Here is a 9,146-nt window from a genome sequence, read left to right as displayed (position 1 = left end):
GGATCATTATACTTTTGACAAAAAATGAAGGGGGTAAATATTTAAAGTGAATTCTAACATTTCTATTTTTATACAACAACTCACTACCTAATTTTATAATGAAAATTGCCATGACAAATAGGTTATAAGTGTTGGTTCAGGCACTGAATTTGCAAAGAAACACCAAAGGAGATGGGCATTCTAATAGTTGGGTTACAAAGCATCAACAACAACAAAAAGTAAGCATACACAATCATTGATAGCAGGGAAGTATTTTATTTAGTAGCAGGTCATGGTATCAGAGTTCTGAGTTATGTTAGCAACAAGATAACCTGTGCCTTAAAGAGAAACAGAAGAGACATTTATGACCATGCTGTTAGTAATATTCAGTGTTAGACCTTGCAAAGATCTGTCACCGACAATGCCTTATACTACAAAAGAATGAAAGATGAAAGAAAAAGTTGAGGAGCTGGAGAAATGAAAACTAGTAAGTTCTTTGTTGCATTCCTAAATTAAGGCATCTGCCCTGGTTAATCACCCAACACTATTTGCTTTCCTGGATATCTTGGTCAATGACCAAGAATTCTAATGATCTAAGTATGGACTCTACTTAACATCTTCAAGTCACATTGTCTTACTCACACAGTCAACACAGCCCTCAATCACACTGAAGGAATGTTATGCACTCCTCCTTCCCATCCCTATGGGATATTAGGCAATGCAGTATTCATTCCTTCCTTTGCCAAGTGTAAGGCCTTGGTAATACACACCTACACCCTTCTGGCTTTACAGGGAGTTAGACAAATCCAGCATCAAGGATCAAGCTCAGATCCCCTATGCAGGAAAAAATGGAATTGTCATAAATCTCTAAAATAATCCCTAATCTTGCATAAAGCTAAAATGTACCATTGATTTAGATCAAAGAAGCATAACTTTTGGAAACAATTGCTTTTCCCAATCTCTGATTGTACTTGCAATGATGGTTACTGTTGATACTGATACACTGACAACAGCTACTCAGAGACAGTGTCCAGGACAACCACAGCTGAACTCAGATTTTAGAAAGCCAGGAGCATACGAAAAATGCTCAGTCATTGTTATTATGATCTTTTTTTCCCTTTCCTTCCTTCCTTTTTAATGAATGAATGAATGACAGAGTCTTGCTGTGTCACCCAAGCTGGACTGCAGTGGTACAATCATGGCTCACTGCAGCCTCAAACTCCTGGGCTCAACCAATTCTCCCGCCTCAGCTTTCTGAATACCTGGGACTACAGGTGCAGGCTATCATCCCCGGCTAATTATTTTAATTTTAATTTTTAGTAGAGATGAGGTCATGCTGTGGTGCCCAGGCTGGTCTCAAACTTCTTGGGCTCAAGAGATCCTCCTGCCTTGGCCTCTCAAATTGCTGGGATTATAGCTGTGAGCCACCGTACCTGGCCTATGATGTTAACTTATTCACACCTTTTGACATTGCCGAAAACTAAGTTTTACAAGATCTCTCACCATATCTCTGGGGATGGGAGGAGGGAAGGAAGGATAATGGTCTCATATTCATAATAGTATTTGCAATGCCTATTCTCACAGTGATAAATGACTATAACCTTTTCAAGAGGATGAGTGAAAGAAAGAGGGAGGTGAGAATGAAAAAGGAGGTCAGGTCCTGGTAACATATCATCTTGTTTCTAAAGACAAAGCTCCTTGAACTGTTCCAAAGAAAACTTAAAATCCAAATTAATAACAATGTACAGACATCACCAGGTCACACGAAAAAAAATTTTCTGAACCCAACTTCAAAGCATAAAATGAATATCCCTTTGGAGTAATATATTTTGGAAGGCAATTAAATTTGTATATAGTAATACACATTTATTTCTGGATTTAAGTACTATATTTGAAAAGTTCAACTGAGTATTTACATAAGTCTCCCTAAAATAGTTTTTATTTTTAAAAAGTTTCCTTTAAAAACTTAAATCCTGGTCCCTTTGATCCAGACTAACTTCAAATAGAGAAGCAAGGAATTTCAAACAACCCAAAGATTTTAATGATTTCCTTCGGATCACCTAGCATTAGAGAATACCTATGTAAGCTTGGGTAAAAACAAACAAACAAACAAAAAACAAAAAAACCCCGATATATATACACATACACACACACACACACACACACATACATATATATATATATATATAAAACAGTATGAGTTATATAAGCAGACCCTACCCATTTTTTTTTATTTAGAATGTATTTGAAAAAGATGAACTATTCCCACACTTAAGTACAAATTTGGAAATAAAACAAGTTACCCCCACTTGGATTTAGAGTGTATCAAACAAGGAGTCTGAATCTCAAATTTTAGAAAAGTTATTTCAAAGATAAATAATACTTAGAGATTCCTATTTACTCCTTTTTTTTTTTTCTTTTTTTGTAGAGATGTAGTCTTGTTATGTTACTGAGGCTTATTTCAAACTCCTAGTCTCAAGAGATCCTCCCATCTTGGCCTCCCAAAGTGCTGGTATTACAAGTGTGGGACACCGTGCCCAGCCTTATCTACTCCTTTACTGAATGTTTAGTGCTAATACTTTGCAACTTTTTTTAAAGACAAAAAGTTAAGGAGTAAAAGCAGAGAGTAAAGAGAAAAAGGAAGCCCATCACAGATAATATCTTATTGCTAAGCAAATAGAAGAATGATTCCAAGGGAAATATAATTCAAGTAATTTAGATATTTTATGATTCAACTTCTTTTGCAAATAAACTCTAACTTGGAAGTTCATATTCTAGATCATTTAACAGTAATATCTCTATATTGATACGTGCAAGCTAGCATTTTGATATATAAAAGTGAATGGTTTTATCTATAAAAATAAAACCTAATTTATTTGCTTAATTTGTTAATATTCTATAAAATAATTTGGTCTTAATATTATATTTCACTTCTAACTATTGTATAGGTACATCTTTAAAGAGAATACAAGCAACTACCAAGTACCAAGAAGGTGGGGTACTGGCCATACTTCTCACATCAAAACAAACCTTTCTAATTTACTAAGTTCCAGTCACTATTTTTTTTACTATATTCCAAAACTTTAAAGTCTAATTAGAAGTTTTTTCCAGTACAAATTTCTTGTTTTTGTTTTCATTTTAGCATTCCTGCTGTAAATATCTAGTCATGCAGGTTGAGAGTGCAAATTGTCTCATATTCCAAGATCATATCACTGCATATGGCAACTATGCTTCATTCTTGTTCCCACTACATCACAGGTCAATATTCAGACATGAAAGCACACCCCTATCACTCTGTCATTTTTCTAGCTCACATTCTTTAGTGAAACCTCAAATAACCAAATAAGTTCAACAAAAGTTTACTCAAACTTAAGAATATACTATGACTGGCTTTATTCTTCTGCTGGCTAATAAGGCCTGACAATAAACTAAAGTTAAAAAGAAACACTTCGATTAATCCATGAGTCAAGCCACGATAATTAACCTTTAAGAAACCCCTTTAAGAAAAAGATTTCAACAAATGAGGAAACCAAGGCAAACAGAAATAGAGGAGGAGAGAATGAAGAAAGGAAGTAACAGAAGGCAGACTGTAAAGCAAATGTGGGAAAAGGAAAACAGCCATAAGTAGTATCAAGGTGATAAATGTATGACATACACTTCAAATAGTGGGAAGAACATAAGCAAAGCAGAAGCTAAGGCAATCTGAGGGAAAAGGAGGAAACTGAGGGGAGAGGACAAAATACAACACTGGAAACAGGGAAGTCAGAAGAAAAAGTAGGTGCTTTATGCTGCAAAGTAATCTGGCTTCTAAAACAATTTATTGAGAGAAAAATACATAAATGGTGCAAATTGCTACTCTATGCAAACCTACAGATGACTTGCAGAGATATGAAGATATGATTAAGCCCTCTTGCAAACATTATTCTTCAAGTTCCAACTTATTTTTTTTCTTTTTACCTCAAAAGATTCATTACAATTCTGGACACATAGCAACTTGGTTAAAGCACATTAGTAAGAGCTTATGAAAAATAAGATACTTCTGGGAATTCCAGAGACAAGAGTCAGTTTCATCCAGCCCATGGTCAAAGATCACATGAGTGCTGGCTGCTGCAACCACCTATTTAATTCCTTGCTATTCTTTAAGTTGGCACCCACCATCTCACTCCTTCATTAAAATAATCTCTTCCTAGTCCACTCGTAGTTCATAAGCAAGATGATTTGGTTTTCATGCTGGTGTGTGAGATGTGCCTCCCTCAAACCTTGTTACTATGTTGGCACAATACCAGTCTGATATGAAAACAAATGGGCCAGGGACAGTGGCTCATGCCAATAATTCTAGTGCTCTGGGAGGCTGAGGCGGGAGGATCACTTGGGGCCACGAGTTGGAAATCAGCCTTGGCAACACAGCAAGACCCTGTCTCTACAAAAAAGTACACATACAAACAAAAAATTACCTGGATGTAGTGGCATGCACTTGTAGGCTCAGCTATTTGGGAGGCTGAGGCAGGAGGATTGTTTGAGCAATCCCAGGAAATTCCTGAGAGTTTGAGGCTGCAATGAGCTATGACTGCACCACTGCAATCCAGCCTGGACAAAAGAGCAAAAAAAACCTCTGATTCAAAAAGAAAAAAAAAGTTAAAAAAAAAAATCTCTTCCATCTGTAAAAGAGGGAAAAGAAGGGTACTAGAAGGCACCCTCCTTTAAGAGTTCCTTAACCCTTGCTCTACAGTTTTATACTTGAAGCAAGGTAAATCCCAACTTCTCCCAGTCTCTTTGGTGCAAAGATACCCTTTGTTCTCTAGACAATACAAATTGGAAGCAGCAACAGGCTCTGGTTCACAGAAGATTCTCTCTGATGCTATGATATCACTTACTTTATATCTAATTGGCCTTCATTCAGTCTAAGGATTAACCAAGGAACAAAGCGAAAAACAGCTTTTAACCAAAGCTGATATAACACAAAGAGGTAGAGCCTTTCAAATTATCTAAGCTAATCATCAGGAAAAAAAAAAAAAAGAAAACACAACTTGAGAATATGGCATTTTACCAAAAAAAGAAAGCCCTGAAGACAATTACTATGAATTTCCTAAAGATACATATGTTGCTCATTTAGAGAAGACAAATTACTAGGGCTTGCCTAGGAAAAAAGTCAGCTAAAAAGGATACCATCTCATTGATCTCAATACAGATACCCCAGTGCCTACTCCAAAAGGTTCAAAATAACCTCCCCAATCACTCTCTTCCATAAACCCTGGCCAAACTACCCTCAAAATGAGTCATAAACATCACTACCTAAATGCGATTTGGTCACATTGCTCCTATTCACTGCACAGTCTCCAATGAGATTGACAAAGGTAAATCCTACATATTTCTTCAAGGTATACCTAAATTTCCTTTTCTCTGTTTAGACTGCTTTGACTCAGAAGTCATTCTCTCTTTTGCTTACCTAACAACAAGGTCCTATTGGACATATTAGACATTTGCATTATCTTAAGAGCTTATTTTTTGTAGTTTAATTAATGCTATAATTGAACAAATCGTGTTCACACATTTTCAAATACAAGAAATGACTACTTACACTTCTAACATCTCAATCAATTTCACTATTATTTTCTAAGCTCACCACACCTTCCCTCTGGGACATTTTTTCCTACCGAGTACACCATTTAGTATTTCTTTTAGAAAGGTTATGTAAATGGTAAATACTCTTATACTCTTATGCTACATATTTTTAAATGTCTTAATTTTGTCCTCATCCCTTTTTGTTTGTTTTTTGGAAACAGGGTCTTACTCTGACCCCCAGGCTGGAGTGCCATAGTGCGATCATGGCTCACTGTAGCCTCGACTTCTCCAGCTCAGGTGATTCTTCCACCTCAGCCTCCTGAGTAGCTGGGACTACAGGTACATACCACCATATCTGCTAATTTTTGTATTTTTTTATAGAGACGGGGTTTTGTCATGTTGCTCAGGCTGGTCTTGAACTCCTGAGCTCAAGCAATCCTCCCACCTTGGTCTCCCAATATGTTGGTATTACAGGCGTGAGCCACTGCGCCCAGCCTCATCCTTGAATAATAGTTTAGAAGGATGGCCTTAGGGATATTACAGAATCAGCAGACCACTTTTTCAGTTTCTGGTCACTAAACTGTGTTTTTATCCTACTTTTGCCTCTTAGTTCACAGCTTACAGTAAGACCACAGCCCCAGGCAGAGCTGGCAGCTAACATTTTAGTGTCAATGATGGAAAACAGGCAGGGGGAAGGATTCTCCTGGCTTCCATCCCTTCCTTCAGGCAAGAGCTCCCCCATCTCCTGAGAAGCGGCTGAGGGGTAGTTAAGCAACTTTCTGCTTCTGGCCAGGAGCTTGGCAGTCTCAGAGTTCCAGGGCTACTTATCACTTTCTATTTCTGGTCACCTCCTGGTCCTTAGAGATGTTTGTCTTGATTTTGAGACTAGGTATGTCGTTTTAGTTTTATCTTGTATATCCTTTTGTTGCCATGTGGGATATGGTGCTGAAACAAGACCTTCATGGAGCCACCTGACTGGAACTCTCCTCTGTTCCTCCTTGACACTGGGGTGCTCAGCATGGTGCTGACTATAGAAGAGTTGATAAATGCTGATAATTTTTACATAAGTTCAAGTAAATGTGCATATATGCAAACATGTCAATGGGATCCTGAATAACAAGAGAAATAACACATTCATAAACAATCCTAGTGGCATATAGGTTTTACTTGCTTTGATTTATAACAACCATACTGTCCATCTTATCCAAATGAATGTAATAATCCTGGGTTATTCATAATGAGCTTCAGTTACAATTTTAAGAAAACCAGGGAGCTGATAGGTATAAATCATACACAGTGTTGACACATCTCTTTCTGACTTCCTCTGTTCTCTACATACATTATTGAATTATAGAATTCAATACATTTATAGATATAAATGTGTATCTATATATACAATATAATTTAATATGATTCAGGATATAATTCAATACAATTATAGAATTCTAAAAGATGTTTATCTTGAATCAAAAACTGAAATGAACATGAATCAACTTGAATGGTTTTGACCCATGCAGCCCACATCATCCTCAGAAGTAACCCATCCCAAGTCTTTTGTGCGTATTCTAAGGAAGAATGAGGCGTATCCCAAACAGCACCACGATACAATAAATTTACAAAGTGTAGTATATCAACATCACAAAGAGAAAAATAATAATCTCCATGAATTCTTGGTTTTTCTTAAAGCAAAGAGCCAAAAACTAAAAATTAATCAGGGTATCTTCTGTAGTGATTAGAAAAATATTGTCTTTGCATCTGGAAAAGGCTTCTACTTATTTTACACTGACATATTTATGCTATGAAGAAAATAAATTCACTAGGTTATTGATTTCAATTAAAATATTGTTTAAGAACATCCAGGCCAAGCACAGTGGCTCACGCCTGTAATCCCAGCACTTTGGGAGGCCAAGGTGGGCAGATCAAGAGGTCAGGAATTCAAGACCAGCCTGGCCAACATGGTGAAATCCCATCTCTACTAAAAATACAAAAATTAGCTGGGCATGGTGGCAGGCATCTGTAATCCCAGATACTCGGGAGGCTGAGGCAGGAGAATTTGGGAGGCAGAGGTTGCAGTGAGCCGAGATCGCGCCACTGCACTCCAGCTTGGGCGACAGGGCAAGACTCCATCTCAAAAAAAAAAAGATCCAACTGCCTCTGATTTAATTATCTGTTCCTCACACAACCTTTTTTAAAAAATTTTTTTACAGACAGGGTCTCATTCTGTCACCCAGGCTAGAGTGCAGTGGCATGATCATAGCTCATTGTAACTTCAAACTCTTGTGTTCAAGTGATCCTTCAGCACACAACCTCTTTGATTGATAACTTTATCTTCTAAGATAATCAACATACCAAATGAAAGTGTACTGTTCTGATTTGAGCCAGTTTTTTTTATCTACTATACACAATAAATTGACATTGTACTTTCCAGTTACTTTTGGGTAACTGGTAAAAATGAGTTCTTCCACCCATGAAGCTGAAAGCCTAATGGTTCTCCACCAAAGTGCAAACATCTCTATTTTTTTTAAAAAAAACTCTGTACATCCAATGATTAATCATCCCTGCACAGCCACACTAAATAATCAAATCTTTATTTTATTCTATGTATTTCTTTATTTATTTTGAGACGGAATCTTGCTCTGTTGCCCAGGCTGGAGTGCAATGGCACAATTTCAGCTCACTGCAACCTCCGCCTCCAGGGTTCAAGCAATTCTCCTGCCTCAGCCTCCTGGGTAGCTGGGATTATAGGCTTGTGCCACCACACCTGGCTGATTTTTGTATATTTAGTAGAGACGGGGTTTCACCATGTTGGTCAGGCTGGTCTCAAACTCCTGACCTCGTGATCCACCCACCTCGGCCTCCCAAAGTGCTGGGATTACAGGCACGAGCCACTGCACCCAGCCATAATCAACTCTTTAAATCATTCAATTTACAGTTGGAAATAATCTTAGTAATGATCTCTTCTATAATCTCTAATCTCACTGCTTTTACCTGGTACCTGATTTTCCTCCTCCAGCCCAGTGGTTCTCAAATGTTAGCCTAAGGATATCAGAATCCCTTGAAGGGCCCACTAAAACACAGGTTGCTGAGTCTCCCTCCTCCTCGCTCCTCACCGGGAAATTCCCATTTAGTAGTTCTGGGTTGGCCCTAGAATTTGCATTTCTAACAAGCTCCCAGATAATGCTAAAGCTGCTGGGTGTGGGACCACTCTTGGAGAATCTCTGCTCTAGTTTCTTCCCCGTTTTACTCCTGTAGAGTTAATAAAACTAATTTTACTTGACTAGACATTCATGACCCAGGGCTCTCATACTAAAGTGAATTGAGTTTAACATGGAAGTCCTTCTGATTATTAGAATCCTCATTTATCCTGAGCTCATCTCTTTACCAACATAGCAAACCGGTTCACAATTCTTGCCTCCACAACAATCCTGCCTCAGTTCTCCCTCTGCTAGAAGGCTCTCCTTTTCTGTAAATCAATGGCCACTATTTTATCAATCCTTATTTATTTACTCATTCATTCATTCAATAAATATTTATGAAGTACTTGCTATGTGTTAGTCACCATGCTAAGTGGTGTGAAAAAAGACCAAGGTCAAAATCTTCCATGA

At 37.7% G+C, this 9,146-nt stretch overlaps 1 protein-coding gene and 1 non-coding gene across 47 annotated transcripts in view; one reads left to right on the top strand and one right to left on the bottom strand.

The window, feature by feature from the left end:
• DISP1 (dispatched RND transporter family member 1) overlaps positions 1–9,146 on the bottom strand; it is a 205,948-nt gene that overhangs the window by 96,103 nt on the left and 100,699 nt on the right. The window lies entirely within an intron of this gene.
• LOC114675362 (small nucleolar RNA U13) lies at positions 4,169–4,272 on the top strand. The gene has a single exon (XR_003726409.1). It is a non-coding gene; the product is annotated as a small nucleolar RNA U13 (small nucleolar RNA).

The sequence above is a fragment of the Macaca mulatta genome, chromosome 1 (genome assembly GCF_049350105.2).
Source record: "Macaca mulatta isolate MMU2019108-1 chromosome 1, T2T-MMU8v2.0, whole genome shotgun sequence".
In the NCBI taxonomy this organism is placed as follows: Eukaryota; Metazoa; Chordata; class Mammalia; order Primates; family Cercopithecidae; genus Macaca; species Macaca mulatta.
The sequence above is the reverse complement of the archived record's forward strand: the minus strand, read 5'-3'. Positions and strand labels throughout refer to the sequence as shown.